Source organism: Cricetulus griseus, chromosome 6 (assembly GCF_003668045.3).
Source record: "Cricetulus griseus strain 17A/GY chromosome 6, alternate assembly CriGri-PICRH-1.0, whole genome shotgun sequence".
Classification (NCBI taxonomy): Eukaryota; Metazoa; Chordata; class Mammalia; order Rodentia; family Cricetidae; genus Cricetulus; species Cricetulus griseus.
The window spans coordinates 145,201,579-145,218,563 of record NC_048599.1 but is presented as its reverse complement, the minus strand read 5'-3'; positions in this window follow the sequence as shown (position 1 = coordinate 145,218,563).

Here is a 16,985-nt window from a genome sequence, read left to right as displayed (position 1 = left end):
GAGTTGAACCCTGAGCATTCTGTGCAGGGCTGTTTGATTATACATGAGGTGGGGCGACCTGCCTGATGTGCGTGGCACCACACACGCATCCGTTAATTGTTCTCCTCCTCTAATGTGATGTGAGCAGCTGCTTCATTTCCCCGCCAGGGTGGACTCTACCTTGAACTCTGAACTAACAAACTCTTCTTCCTTCCTTGAGTTGTCAGGGTCATCACAGCAACAGAACAGGAACTAAGACAACCATAGCCAAGAATTTGGTACACAGTAAACACTGAATAAGATATGACATTTAAAAATTAATTGTAGGGGGCTGCAGACATGCCTTGGGGGTTAAGAGCACTGGCTGTTCTTCCAGAGGCCTGGGTTTAGTTCCCAGCACCCACATGGCAGCTCACAACTGTCTGTAACTCCATTCTCATACAAACATGTAAGAAAAACATCAATGTACTTAAAATAAAAGGAAATGAATCGCACAGACCTGCCTGATGCCACTTGGCTTAGGTGGGTGGAAGACACGCGACCACCTAGCGTCCAATGGCACTGAACGGGAGGGTGCCACTATGATGAGCAAATGTGTGATGGAGAAATGGGAGGGAAAGAGAAGCAGAGTGGTTCATGTGCTGTGAAAAGAGAGAGAACTGTGGAAGCAAAAGCAGTGAGGAGCAGGATATAGGTGTCCTGCTTGCCATCCAGGACCATGGTGACATCCGTGCCTGAGCTGCTGCCAAGATCCCTGTCTGTGTCCATGGTCCTGCACCAGCCAGGGTCTTGCAGATGCCCAGGGTCATGTCAGTCACTTGAGTCCATGTTGGTGTCTGAGGGCCATGCTGCCACTTTGATCATGCTGATCTTGGTGTCCTGTGCTACCACCCAGGACCATGGTGACATCTGGACCATGACCCTGCTTCGGCCAGGGTCTGTGTTGATGTCTGTGGCACCTGTTACTATCAAAGGCCATGCAGATGCCCAGGGTCTGGGCCGACACCTGGAGACATGTTGGTGTCTGAGGGCCACAATGATGCCACTGGAGCCATGCCAATCTAAGCAGCCTGTACTGCCACCTTGGTCATGGCAACATCCAGGCCCTACTGTTGCCAAGTACCATGTCTGGGTTTGTGGTCCTACCACACCCAGGGTCTATGTTGAAATCTGTGACCTATGTTGCCACCAAAGGCCACACAATGCCCGGGATCTGGGCTGCAACCTGTGGCCTTGTTAGTGTCCAAGGGTCATGCTGCCATCAGAACCATGAGTGTCCTGTGCTGTCACCCAGGGCCATGGTATCATTCAGGCTTAAGCTGCTACCAAGGGCCATGTCTGGGTCCATGTCCCTACAGCAGCCAGGGTCTGAGCTGACATCCATGACTCCTGTTTCCATCAAGGGCCATGTGGATTCTTGGGGTCTGGTCAGCCACCTGAGACCATGTTGGTGTCCTAGAACCATGCTGTCAACGGAGCTGTACTGGTCTGGGTAATGGTGATATACAGGGACAAGCTACTGCTGAGAGCCATATCTGGGTCTGTGGTCCTGCTGCAGCTAGGGTCTGTGTGGATGTCTATGGCCTGTGTAACCGCAGGGGTCCAAACCATGCATGATGAAATCCCAGGGCCAGGCTGAGATGGCCTTGCTTTTTTGCTGGCCCTGGGAAAACTAGCCTTGCCCCTTGCTGGACACTGCAGCAAGACATCTGGCTCCAGCCCTCACAGGAGAGCTGGCCTCCTGAACTCCAGAGAGATGGCCCCACGACTAGCTGGCCCTGATGGCATGGGCATAGGAAAGCTGGCTCCACCCCGCACCTGAAGGAGGTGGCACCAGCAGCCAGGTATAACCAGCTCAACTACTATTCCCACCCACAGCTAGACCCTGGGTTGGTCCACCCTAGTATCTACCCCATCTATGACCTGCTGGAGCATGTGAAATGATACCCTCAGGATCTCCATGACTTGGAGTGGTCTCGGATATCTAAGAGTTTTGGTGAGGGTCCAATGATGATGGTGTGTCAGAAACCAGAGGCCTTGAGCCAGACCAATGACTCATTACAATGAACATTTCCTAGTAAAGCTGATAGGACAAAAGGGTAAACTATGTGACACACTGCAGCTCCCAATGCCACTAAGGCAAATGAAAAGGCGTTAAAAAGGTGGAAAGGTCTACCTCATTGCTGGGCTTTGGTAGCACACGCCTTTAATCCCAGCACTTGGGAGGCAGAGGCAGGCAGATCTCTGTGAGTTCGAGGCCATCCTGGTCTCCAGAGTGAGTGGCAGGATAGGCTCCAAAGCTACACAGAGAAACCCTGTCTCGAAAAAACAAATAATAATAATAATAATAATAATAATAATAATAATAATAATGTGCAAAGATGGAGGAGCAAACTGGTTGGTTGGTTGGTTGGTTGGTTGGTTGGTTGGTTGGTTGGTTGGTTTGGTTTGGTTTGGTTTGGTTTGGTTTTAATTTTTTTTTAATTTTCTTCTGGGAGGAGATGCTTCTGGGTGAATATGGAGAGGCTGGGCAGAATTAGGGTACATGAAATATGGTAATAGTACCAAAGAATCAATAAAGAGATTACATTGAATAGACAAATAAATCATTTTTAAAACAAATGAAAAAGTAAATTTAAAACAAAACAAATAGATGGCAGAGCTAGCTGTTGGTGTGGATACTGCACCAAGCCCATGAGCTCACTCAGGAGCTGAGTAGATGACTTAATTTTTGGATCTGAGACCAAAGAAGATGTAGAGAGGGAGGACACTGGACTCAAGGATCACAGCAAGGCAGGGAGGACACTAGCTAGGCTCAAGGATTGAGGACAGAGAGTCTTGTGTTTCCAGAATCCTTACGGTTCCATCTCTTTAGATTAGTTGCCAAAGTTGATTCTGGATAATTGGGAGGATCCCTGGGAATGTTTCTTCTCTCCTAAGTTTGGACCAACCTGAACCTGCCTTGTCCACATGAATGTGTAAATTCATAGCAGCAAATAGCCAACAGGAGACAACAAACTGCAGATGAAGCAAAAGCCCATTGGACGTACAGAAGGACCCCAGGAGCTCTTGGCTGGCTAGCTGCTCCATTTCACCACTTTTATTCTGTTAACACCTCATAGTCAGGCAGTGTTGTGAGTTTGTGTGGTATTTTAGCCACATTTCACGTGTTGTGGTGATGTTCTACTAATTTAAAAGAGAGCAATAGCATGACTGTCTTCATAGACATCTAACAATCACTTGTCCAAATTTAACTTCCAATTTGTAATTTTTAAAAAGTTAACCAGGTATTCAGCATCTATAGCCCTTACTTAGGAAGCTGAGGCAAGGTGTTCAAGGCTATACTGCACCATGTTCATCAGATGTCAGTCTATACTTGGCATCAGGAGTAGGGTTCCATGTTATAAATACCCACCACACTCCAGCCTAAGTGACAAAGAAAGACTCTGTCTGTCAAAAACATAAGTAAGTTTAAAACTCTCAGTGAAATAAGAATTGAAAAAAAATATTTAAAAAATCTGTGCATCCATCCAATTTTGTTTCCAGAAATCAAACCAAATACCCCTTCTGGGTGAGTCTTAGTCTTAGCATCATTTCCTTATGGACCATTCTAAAAACTGCTAAACCATAGGCATGAAGGAAAAAGGGCAGAGTCCAATTAAGGTTAAAAATGTTGAAAACTACTTATCCTAGTTAACTTTGACTGTTAACTGCACACAGTACAGGATTGCTTGAGGGGAGAGTCTCCGTTGAGGGGTAATCTATACCATACTGGCCTACAGACATGTTTGTGAGGGTTGTCTCAGTTGTTAATTGATTTAGGAAGGCCTAATGCACTATGGGCGACACCATTCCCTGGGCAGGAGGTCTTGCACTGTGTAAGAAAACTAGTTGAGCATTAGCCTGAAAGTGGTGTGGCTAGCAGCAGTCTTCCATGGTTTCTCCTATACTTCCTTGGCAGTGGGTAAGTTCCCTGGTCTGAAGCAATGCTGCCTGAAATATAATAGCAAGCCTGCCTGCCTGCCTTGACTTCCCTTAATGGATCTGAAAATGTAAGTCAAACAAATGCTCTCCTCCTCTAAGTTACTTTTGCTCAGAGTGTTTGCTAATGGCAGTATCTCTTCTTCTTAGACTGTCACCGCATATAGATATATATGAATTTACTTTTTACATTCCAATCCCAGTTTCCCCTTCCTCCTTTCTTCCCACCCCTCCCCCATCCACAGAGAGGGTAAGGTCTCCCCTAGGAAGTCTACTAAGTCTGTCCCATCATCTAGTTGAGGCAGGACCAAGGCACCTCTCCACACCCACACTGCTGTGTCTAGGCTGTGCAACGTTTCTCTCCATGTAGAATGGGCTCCACTAAATCAGTGCCACCATATATTTTAACGTCACATTTGCTGGTGACTACTGAAGCACAGAACCAAATTTGTTGTCATTTACACTAGCATGCTCTAAAGCTACTCGGACCCCAAATCTCCACCAACAATCAGCATCCTGTGGACCAGTGCTCTCGGGAACCAGTTTGGAAACCATCACACAACTCCATGACATACAAGGCAGCAGTGTTTCAAGGCTGGCAGCCATCACAGCTCTCGCTCATCTTCATGTCGGGAGATCAGATAACAAAAAAGAAAAGCGGTGTGTACATATCGGCAAGGCAAAGACAAAAATGATTGTTATTTGCAGATAATGTGTTTGTTCGCCTTACAAAACCCAGAGAATAAACTGGGAAACCACAAGAACTAATTAGAGCATTGAATGAGGAGGCTCACATGAGGCAATAAATATATCCAGATCAATTCCTGTCCTGGAGACCAGTAATGACGACTTAGAAAGCACCAGGGGACCAAAACAATGTGGTTAGCAAAATATGGGCAATGATATATGTTGAAATTGGGTGAAGGACTATTTGTTTTAATCCTTGAATCAATGGAGGGAAGAATGTGGTCACAGAGAGGTGTTGTGGAGGTGTCAATCCTTGCTCAAGCAATCTATAAATTTGATGTGTAATTTCAATGAAAATCTTCACAGGATTTTCTTTTTACCTTGAAAAACTGTTTGTGGAGTTCGTGAGGAACTGCACAGAGGGGCCAATGATTTGGGAGAGTAAAATGATAATAATTGGGTAACTTGCCTTACAAAAGTTAGGATCAATATTTTATAACTGATAGATAAGTTGGCAAATAAAGGCCAACAATTTTAAATTGTATTTTATTTATTTTGTATTTTTAATTTTAAAAAAGGTTTTTATTTTATATGTACATATTTTTATCTACATGTATATCTGTGTGCCATGTGCATGCCTGTGACTGAGGAGGCCAGAAAAGGGCATTGGATTCCCTGGAACTAGAGTTACATATGGTTGTGAGCCACTTTGTGGGTGCTGGGAACTAAACCCTGTCCTTTGCAAGAGCAGCCAGTGTTTTTAACCACAACCCCCCCAACCCTGTTTTCTTTTGTTTTGTTTTTCGAGACAGGGTTTTTCTGTGTAGCTTTGGAGCCTATCCTGGCACTCACTCTGGAGACCAGGCTGGCCTCGAACTCACAGAGATCCTCCTGCCTCTGCCTCCAGAGTGCTGGGATTAAAGGCGTGCGCCACCAACGCCCAGCCCCTGTTTTTATTCTTGATAAAATGTCTCACTATTCTTCTATTTCTGGCTGGTTTGTAACTCACTGTGCAGCCCAGGATGGCCTCCGCGTGTTTGTCATCTTTCACTTACAGTACTGTCTCCATAGCTCCATAGAAAAGCTCCTTTCACCAATACTTCTTTTGGTTTAAATGTTTTAATTTATGAGTTTAAATAGTTTGATTTTTAGAGTGTAGGGCTAGAGTTAGTTCATAACGTCCATTGGTTGAGGAATTTTCCAGGTAGACCGGACGCTTTATACAGTCTAAGCTACGCTGTGATTAATCCAAGCACACTTTCCAGTATGCTTACCTTGTTACCACTTATCTCCTCTCATAGACTTGTTGGTTGATATTATGCATAGGATAACCTTTCATTTGAGAAGGATGACGGTCGGTGTGTGCGTACTTCATTGCTCTATTCAATTAAGCTCCCTATCCTTAATTTACTACTAAATCCTCCTTTGTCCTTTAGATTTCATAAAGGGTAGTGCTTATGTTATTAGTAAGAAAATGTAGCCCATTGCTTCCCACCGCATGGTTTTTTTATGGGTATTCTCTTGCTTACTTTTGTTCCTTTTTAAGGTTTGCTGAAGATGATGGTATATAGGCTGAATCATAGAACTCCAGGTGCTGCAATTGAAGGTATGCACCACCACACCCAGCAAGAGCTGGGTTTCAGACACAAAAATAAAACAGTGCATACCCGGTGCCTTTGTAGAGGTTTTGGGGGTTGCAATGGGCAGACACTCATCTAAAAGTACTCTAATCAATCAAGGTGGGGGAGGTCATTTGAAAACTGTGAGAATCTAAAGAAGTCAGTGAGTGTTGGACACCGAGGTCTGAGAAGTGGGGGTGGGGTGAGGATAGCGGTTGCTCATGGGGCCAGCAACAGAAACCTGACCTCCAAGTGATGCACCTCCATCTGGGCAGCCTGGAATCCCCACCTTGGCAACCTTTCCATGCCCATCAGGACAGCCCCTGCACCTGTCTCCCCATCTGCCTTCCTTCAGCCTGGCTCCCTCTAGACCTGAGTGGTCCTTCCTGATCACTCTGATTATGGTCTGGGGCTTGGGAACTTAATGCAGAGAAGGATAGACTCAGAAACGCCCGTGGGTGCCTGGATTCCCCAAAAACTGCCTCCAGGACCACTTGAGACCACTCAACACCGGTCCCCCACCTCTGACAGGGTCTTTCTCCAGGGTTCTGCATTCCAGAATATCACTGGGACAGCAAGCAGCCTGAGATTCTCCCAGGCTCTCTGGATCTCCCCCATCCACGTGTCCAACAGTTTGAATAATTTCCTGAATTATTGAATTTATTTACAGTTGTGAGCCACAACACGTAACTACACTACACGTAATTGAATAAAAACCTGTCCACTGAGTTCATTTTTACCACTAACACTCTGGCTTTGTGACACAACCTGGACTGACAAGAGGGCTCAATGGGCAAAGCACTTGCCACACAAGCCTGGCCACCTAAGTTTGATCCTCTGAACCCATGCATAGGTAGAAGGAGCGAACCCACTCCATACAGTTGTCCTTTGACCTCCACACATGTGCTGTGTCTTGAAGTCTCTACTTCCCTCATGCACAGACACACACATTTTAAAAATAAAGTTTATTATTTCATATGGACTCCTTAGTAGGCATTTTCGTCTCTTGCCCATGTTTGCCTCATTGTGAGAATGCCCTGAGCTTCAGGGCCCAGCCAACACAGCATCACAGGGAAGGATCCCCCCACTGGGTCTGCTGCTGGCCTCCGTGGTTGCCAGTTCTGACCAGGATCTCTCACGTGACTAGCCACGTCATTACTTGTATAGTCACTGTGGTGTTTTGGATGAGAATGTCCCCCACAGACTCATATACCACCCCGGTTGGTGGTACAGTTTGAGGAGATTTGAGAACCTTTGGAAGGTAGAGCCTTGCTGGAGGATGCACTTAGAAATGAAACTAGAACACACTTAAGTTAGTATCATTTGTAGTTACGTGTTGTGGCTCACAACTGTAATCTCAGAACTGGGGAAGCCAACACAGGAATTGTCCCAAGTCTGAGCCCAGCCTGAGCTACATAATGGATTCCAGTTCAGCCTAGGCTAAAGAGTGAGATCCTGGCTCAAAAGGGTAAGATTTGTGATTATTGATGTACTCTGCCACACTGTCTTCTAAAAGCTCTTCAGTATCTCCTGTGATCAAAGTATGAGAGTGCTATTGTTGTATTGGCAATTTTCAGTCTTACTCTTTTACCAGTGCCAACTTGATAGAGAGGAAGGAGGGGAAGTAAGGAGAGGGAACTGAAGTAAGAAAAAGGAAATGATGGAATCCAGAGATTTGGGGCCTGTTTGGATATGAAGATAGAGACAGATGGGTCAAGCATGAGCCTCGGAGGCTGGGAAGATGGTAAGATGCTGACCATGAAAACATGAGGAAGTCCTGAGTTTGGATACAGCAGTGCTTGCCTGTAATCCCAGCTCTGGGGTTGTAGAGACAGAAGGATCCATGGAGCTCATTGCCCCACCAGTGGAGCCAAATTGACGCGCTCCAGTTTCAGTGACGAGAGGCGATGCCTCAAAAAAATAAGGTGAAAGGCAACTGAGGAAGATAGTGAAGGCCAACGTCCGGCCTCCACAGGCACACACACAGTTACGCATACTTGTGCATACTCCCACGTGAGCACATCCCCAGGCACTGGGCCAATGCTGTGAATAGCAATCAGAAAGTGGGCCTGGTTTGGCATAGAAGTAATGAACTTGACTTTGCTCTGAGCGAAGATCAGAGAGGCATCCAGAATATTAGCCATCGATGGACCAACTGTGTGCACAGATATGAAGCTCAGAAGAGGGGCCTGGGCTCCAAAATGCAACAGTTTCTGACCCTGGAGAGACATCACTGTATCACGTCAGAGGACGTATCTGAGTGCTCCTGGGTCCAGCCATCTCCCCAACCTCCATCTTCAGCTGCAGCTGCGATGGACAAGAGCGAGTCCCTCTGCATTAGGAGCATCTTCTTCCAGCTCACTCCACACATCTCTTCCTTCTCTAATGTCACCTGGAAATGTACCCACAGCTGCCCCACCAACCCAGAGGCATCCTTCACCCAATGGATGCAGGCGTTGATGACCCCCCTGCAAGAAGAAGGCTCTGTACCTTCAGAGGTGTAGAGGACATAAGTCCCTCCTGCAGACAGCTGCAGCATCAGCCAGGCATCCTTTACTGACTTCTCTTCCTTCATCCCCACCCCCATCTCATTTCATGGAATCACACCCCAGGCCAACTCTCTGTACCCCAAGCCTTGTCTCAAGATGGGCCTGAAGAATACTTGAGGTTCTGCTGTGCTTCTCACCCTATGGCAAAGGTGGGGATGGGGGCAAAATTTACGTGTAGCTGGAAGAGGGAAGGCATTCCTTTCTCTGGCAGAAGATTCCTTCAAATGTGAGTGAGATGCCCCAATCGTATCTAATCATGCCAATCAAAAGGCAGCAGCAGAGTCTGTGAGATTCCATCTGAAGAGCACGGAATCGGAACACTAGGACACTGGTAACCGGATGGAAATGGTTGACAGCAGTTTGGTGTGGGATTGCATCACTCCAAATCGGATGGCCATCTGCCTCCACATGTAGAACACAACCGGGGAAGCCCGTCTGAAGAGGAGGAAAGCCCGTGTTTCTGTGCTGACTCCAGATCTTTCCACATCCCTAACCCTACATCCTGTCCTCTGATTCCATGAACACTCCCGAATCCTTCTAGCAATGCCTCCACTCCTGTGAGCAGATTTGTTCCAATGTCCTTTACAGGCAAGCAGCACCTGGGTCCATTCCTCCTCTCTCTTAACTCATCTCCCCAACCACCACCATGGATGGCTGAAGACCAAGGCATCAGTGATCAGAAAGCAACAGAGGTTCAGTGGGCAGGGGATTGCCTAACCCATGCCCCTAACCCCGGAGATGATCTTACCTGAAGTGCCTTCGCTCCATGACCCCAAGGCCAAGGTCCCTCCACCTGAACTTTTGTGAGCAGGTTGCAGCAAGCCCAACTGCTGTCAAACCACAGAGGACCCTCCAACACCCTCAAAATGTCCTTCTCCCACCCACCACCTCACTGGCTGTGGCCTATGTCAAAGATCACCAGAAATATAAGGAGACAGGAGTGGGGGGGTGGGGACAGCTCAGTCAATAAAGTGCTTGCTTTCCAAGTGTGAAGCACAGTACCCAGAGCCCATATAAAAACATTGTTTGTGGTAGCATGGGCTTGTAATTCCAGTGCTGAAGACATAGAGACGGGAGGACCTCTGCAGCTCACTGGCCAGTCTTTGGCTCAGTTGGTGAGCTCCAGAACTGTGGGTACACTCTCTTCCTCAAAGGTAGTGGGTGACATTCCTGAAGATGACTCCCGCGGTTGTCCTCTGGCCTCTACGTGCATAGGCACCCACATGCATGACAACTAATGATAAAAGAAAAAGAGACAGAAGTGAGGACGGAGGCGGGAGCCCTTTGCTGGGTGGACTGTGGGTTTATGTACCACATCCTAGAATCCCAGCTCCGGTTGATCTATGCAGAGTCTACAGGCATCCTGGAGATGGGACAGATGAAGACTGGAAGACAGGCTTCCAACAACACTCTCCCCACATACAACTGTTGTCAAACCACAGAGGACCCTCCAACACCCTCAAAATGTCCTCCCAACCACCACCTCACAGGCTGTGGCCTATGTCAAGTATCAACTGCAATAGCGCCACCTCCAGGCTATGCTGGAGAAATGCACCTCTCACACCCACAAGCTTGAAGGTGGGGTGCTGGAGAAGGGGTCTGGACAGCAGTGTCTAGGCTGAAGTTGCAACGTGGTGGTACTGGATAGCTAGCCTCTTCCTTGGGTTTTGTTCTTCCTTTTTTCTTTTTTGCGTTTTTCCCTTTCCTTTTCCTTTTCTTTTGTTGTGGAACAGGACAGAACTAATGCAGCCTAGGCTACATAGTGTTCTACCAGTTGTGTATGCCACACATGCCATCCATTCCTTTAGAGGTACTGCCTTTATTACATGCAGGTAGTTGTGTGTGTGCCCACAGGTGTGCCATGGTGTGCATACGGAGGTCAAAGAACAACCTGAGGGAGGCGGTTCTTTCTTTCCACCATGTGGGCTCCAGGGTTCAAACTCAGATCATCAGGCTTCGTTCACAGCAAGCACCTTCACTTGCTGAGCCGTGTAACCGGCCTACACAGTACTTTTAAAGGGAAAATGGTTTATATGATAGGAAGAGGAAGAAACCATGCTGTCTTCATTAATTCCACCCCTCAGTTAGTACTGGTAAATGCTTTGAGGAAAACCCTTGGGCAAATATTCTTACACATCTCTGTGAGGCCTGATCCTGGGTACAGCTCCCAAACAGATGGAATACAGGCTGTGTGCTCTCAACAATGGCTGTTCTTCACTCTCCTGCTCCAACCAGGGTTCCTAGGTTCCACCACAATCTGAAGGTTGGAACATGAGGCTAGTCACTGCTCTCCTCTCTTTCCCAGCTGCCCCTCTTGGGGCTGCAGAGTTAGGAAGCCTCTTATATGCCATGCTGCCATTCGCATCAATGCTTGGATATGCCTCACACACCTCGGCACTTGCTGTCATCTGTGTGCTATGCTTGATTAAGGAAGGGAGTAACCCAAGACGGTAACTTGGTCACAACTAACAAGACAAGAGATGACACTTGTGTCTAAAGCCAAACCAATGGGCATGGTCAGAACCAAGATAACTCCAAAACACTATTTAAAAAAAAAAAAAAAAGACAGGGCCTCACTGTGTAGACCAGACTGGCCTGGAACTCACAAAGATCCATTTGCCTCTGCCTCTCAAGTGTTGAGATTAAAGGTGTGTATCACCATGCCCAGGGAATTCGACTATTTTGACAGTGCCAATCAACTAACCAAATACAGCTTGGGTGCCTACCACCTCTGTGTAGGAATAAAAATGTAAGGCAAATATCATGGCGGGGGTGGCTGGGTTTGGGGTGTTGTCCTGAGCCCCCACTGTCTAGCAAGCAGACGGTACCATTGCATACAGGACACACCAGGGTCTGGAACTGGGCAAACATTTCTCCAAACCCTCAAAGCCCTTCTGCACACAAACTCTCAAAGTCATAAGCTCTGGAATCAGGAGGCCTCATGTCCAAGTTCCAGCTTAACCACTTCAAAGGGCTGTTGCATTGACGAAGACACGGTACATGTGAAGTGCTTAGCAGGCCTCTGACACATGCTAAACCTCAAAAATGGCGACACATTAACAACCCGTAACACAGGAAATACACTCTCCATTTTTATGAATAATAAAAGTGACACCCAGAGAAGAGGCCAAGGGACTTACAGAAAAGCAGAGCTCAAACCCGGGCTCATCTGCCTTGCCTCTTCCTGTGGTTTCCATCTTCATCTGACTCAGGTTTCTCTGCCAGGACTCTGGGCTGGGCCCAGTACTCACTATATCCTTCACAGGGGCTCCCAGACCTGAAGTCCACCCCAGGGTGGAAGAACAGGCCTCACTGGGCCTTCCTGTCAGGAGTCCCTCAGGGGGTGGGAGGCTCAGGGCAGGCCTGGGCCCAGGCTGGGCTACAGTAGGCTCCCAGGTGTTGGGGAAGGCGGCTGCCTGGCTGTTCTCCAAGTACATTCAGAACCAACCCAAGGGAAACCCCAATTGTGTCAGTGCCGGCATGCCTGGGGCACAGGCATTGGAGACATTAAATATTAAACATGTCGGCTGCCTTCCAAGCTTGGTAATTAAAACTCTTATTTCATATTTTACACAGGATGGACGGGGGGTCGCAGCCTGCTGTAAGAGGTTTTGAAGTTCCTCCTTAACAAATGAAGTGGCTCTTCAGAGGAAAATCTCCCTCTCGCTTGAGACCCTCTTGCCCTACTTAGTCATTTCCAGGGAGAGAGGACACGGAATGGAGGTCAGAGGGTCTCCAGGGTTGGGGGTGGCATTCATGGACCCCAGCAGGTTCTTGGGCTCTCTATCTACTTCTCCTTGAAGTGTCTGTGTCTCCAAGAGGATACGAAGGCTAGATTGCAGGATCCCCTAGAAATGGCAACCTGGGAGCTAAGATCTCTGCAAGTTTAAGAGGGAAGGAAAGCTGGCTCAGAGACCCGCCGGAGGGAGGGGCGTCTTCCCTTAGCCTCCAGTGCCATCTGCTGGCTATGTTTTGAACTGCAGCTCTGCCAGAGGCCAACTAGTAGCCAAATATGAGTTCTAAGCAAAGGGCCAAAGGAAGGATAGCAAGGAAAACCTGACTTGATGCTACCAGAAAATATTTAAAAACACAACTTAAGTGTTCAAGTGCTCACTTGGTCATCCCACAGCGTCCAGAAAGAAATGTCACGCTGGAATCTGGAGGACCCAACCCAAAGCAGTAACTCCGAGGTCAGTTATCAAGGCTGGCTATCCATCAAGGCGGGCGGCAGACCCTTGAGTTCCCTGTGAGGAGCTTTGGCTTACATGATGCATGTCCATGATCTTACTGAGGGCGATCCCACGTGTACAAATGACAGAAAACCCCAAAACAGAAGAACTACAGTGACGCCCAACCTGTGTAAGGTCTTTCTTTTCCATCTTGGATGTACCATGAACTCTGTCCTAGTCCCTTCTTGGTTACTCTTGAATGATGGGTAAGGGAAGGAAGAGAGGGAAGGAGGGAGGGAGGGAGGATATTACTACTCCCAGGTAGGGTGAAGGAAAAGGTTTATTGTAGATAAAAGGAGAGCAGAGGCAGGGACATCTGGGAGAGTCCAGAGTGGGTAGACCCTGAGCCAGTCCGTGTGAGGAGACAGGAGAGGGGAGGGGCAAGCCAGAAGAGTAAAGGTTGGACAAAGGGACGGGATAACCAAAATGGCTGGCTTATATGGGAAGGGGGACAGCCCCTGAGCTGGAGAAGTTTAGGGTAGGGTAGGGGCATGGCAGGTAACAGGTAGGGACTGAGGGATGCTGGGAGAAGCTGGTGGCCAGGTCCACCTAGATATGTTAAACAGACACCTCAGTTAGCTATTTGTCCCAGGTTTGAAACCTAGCCTTTCTTATGTCTTCCCAAACCTCTACAAATGCTTCTCAGCAAGCTCTCCAGGCACCCTGCAACTTGGGTGACGATGGAAGGTCACCCTGACCAAAGGGCTCACAGGTAAAAGGGGCCTAGGCAGGAGGGTGCTTGGAAACTTCCAGAAACTAAAAATGGTGAAAACGCTCGTGTAGGATTCAGGCATGAGAAGGAGGAAGGCCAACCTTAGCAGGAAGCCCTGGGCTATTTGCTCATGGGCCTTGGGCCTCAGAACATAGAATTCCCCCTGTAGTGGCAGATATTAACACCAACCTGATAGGCTTTAGAATCATGTAGGAGACAAACTGCTGGCACTTTTGTGAGAGATTTTCCAGATTCAATTAATTGAGGTAAGAAAACCCACCCTGGATATTAGTGGCACCATCAGTGGGCCGGGGTCCCACAGAAAATAAAGACGAATGCTCACCGGTATTCCTCACCCCACCCTTCTGCTTCCTGACTGCAGCTGCAATGTGACTGGCCACCTCAAGCTCCATCACCATGCCTTCCTGTTCTGTGAGAGACTTTTCCTAGGGAAATACAACACATGTCTACATGCCCCAAATAGGGAACCTATGTTTGTCGTTTAGTTCCGCCCTCCTTCTTGTCAGGAGCTTCCTGAGGCTGCTCCTTTTCAGACTAACAAAATGGCTCTGACAGCTCCAGGCTTCACAACCACATCTACCAGCTCTGACAGTTGGTTTTAATTGTCAACTCAACACAACCTGGAAGTGTCTGGGAAAAGGGGCTCCATGAGGAGTTGTCTCAGTCAGATTGTGGGGGATTGTCTTGATTCTGTTAAATGATACCGGAAGACCCAGCCCACTGTGGGCAATACCATTCCCTAAACAGGGGATCTTGAACTGTAGGAGATTAGAGAGTGAGCTGAACACTAACAAGCATGTGTGGATTCATTTTCTCTCTCCTCTTGACTGTCAATATGACTAGCTGTTTCAAGATCCTACCTTCACTTTTTCAAAATAATAGATTTTTGACCTGGAATTGTAAGCTGAATAAACCCTTTTCCCCCAAGATTCTTTTTGTTGGGATATTTTATCATAGCAACAGAAATAAAACTAGGACACCAGCCCCCAAGATAAAGAACCAGAAGGGAACACTTCAAACAAAGAGGGTAGTCTTTCTCTTATGCCCCAGCACACATCACACATCTCATGGCACTAAAGTAGGCCTGGCGCCCATTTCTGTATCAGTAAGTGTGCCCTGCTTGAACGAGTCACCTTGGCCTGGAGTGGCTGGATCTGGCTCCTCCTCCGAAGTTATACAAACGAGTCTGAGGCTGAGACCCAGGGCAGCTGGAGTTCTCCCAGGAGAACCACAGACAGTGAAAATCTGCTGAGTTCCCCGGACTTAATTCTAGAGCTTAGAGTCATTTCATCCCACCCTTAAAAGAGAGGCTGGGCTGGAGATGGAGACCTGGCTTGGGTGGCAGAATGCTCGCCTCCCACCCATAAAGCCCTGGGTTAGCCGGGCATTGGTGGTGCACACCTTTAATCCCAGCACTCGGGAGGCAGAGGCAGGAGGATCTCTGTGAGTTCGAGACCAGCCTGGTCTACAAAACGAGTTCCAGGACAGCCTCCAAAGCCACAGAGAAACCCTGTCTCGAAAAACAAAAACAAACAAACAAACAAAGCCCTGGGTTCCCTCTCTCCAACACTGCACAAGTCAGGCTTGGTAACATGTATCTGTAACTCCAGTGCTCAGGGTAGAGACAGGAGAATCAGGAATTCTAGGTTAATTTCAGCTATACAGTGAGTTTAAGGCTACGTGGTTGCTACATGAAACTGTGTCTCAAAAAGAAAGAAAGGAAGAAAGGAAAGAATGAAAGTAGGGAGGGGAGCAGGGAGGAAGAGAGGGAGGCTGGAAGGCAGCCATTGTGTCCAGTGACACTGAACTTAAGCAGCCTATAGACACCCAAAGGCAGCTGTGATGTCAGGACCAGGACTGGTTAGTTTGTTTGGTTGTATCCCAGTCATACAACCATTGTTATATGTCAATACCATTGCATCTTTTCCGTGGCTACGACCTTGTTTTGTAATTGAATTGATGCTGCTTATATAGCCCCACCCACCTGCAATCACAGTGCAATTTGTCGGTCTGACTGCTGGTAGAAGAAAACAATTTTGTGAGAATGGCTGTTTGGGGATTGAGGCACCGCAGAGCCCTGAGCATTGAATTCACTTGTGGTCCCATGAGTCTCACAGCCACTCGGCAGTGCACATCCTCTGATACGATTGAGCCAGTAGGCCCCATGGTGACATGTTCCACACCCATCACAGATTTTTCCACTGCAGCCTCTATCCATTTGCTCCTTAACAAACACCCCTAACATCCAAGGAATATGCACAGATGTTTTGTCATGTCTGTCGTCCACCTTGGGATAGCAGGCATTGTAGCTGAGTATAAGAGTAGGGGAAGAATGGGAGCCCCCTACCACACATACCTCACTGGCTGAGGGACAGTACAAAGGAAGGAAAGACCCAAGAGGCACAGTGAGACAAAGCAGAAGCCGGGGGAATAGAGAACCCAGCCCATGATGACCAATTTGAGTTATTCCTCATAACAGACAATGTCCAGAAATGAAAGAATTAGTATGTGAGTGGTTGCTATCCCTCCTCATGCTCCTAACTGCTCTTTTCCTGAGGGGATGCTGGGTAATTGACAGAGGAGCTCTTAGGGTCTTCATAAGAATAGAGACTGTTGGGCGGTGGTGGCACACACCTTTAATCTCAGCACTCAGGAGGCAGAGACAGGCAGATCTCTATGAGTTGGAGGCCAGCCTGGTCTACAGAACAAGTTCCAGGACTGGCTCCAAAGCCACAAAGAAACCCTGTCTAAAGAAACAGACAAACCTCCAAAGCTACACAGAGAAACCCTGTCTCGAAACCCCCCCCCCAAAAAAAGAAAGAAACAGACAAACAAAGAATAGTGACTGGCTGGACGGTCAGTGGTGGCTCATGCCTTTAATCCCAGCACTCCGGAGGCAGAGGCAGGCAGATCTCTGAGTTCAAATCCAGCTTGGTCTACAGAGTAAGTTCCAGAACTGGGAAAAAAAAAAAAAAAAAAAAAAAAAGAGGGACTATGAGATGACCAAGTGGAAGCAAATTCTGCAAGCTGTCCTCTGACCTCCGCACATGTAATGTGGCATGTGTGCACTCTCTCACACACTCACTCACACACACACACACACACACACACACACACACTAAAAATAATTGTTTTAAAGGACAAGAGAGTGAGCAAAGAGCTGGCCAAGGAGATAGAACATTGCCTGGGTTCCCACAGTTCCTGAGCC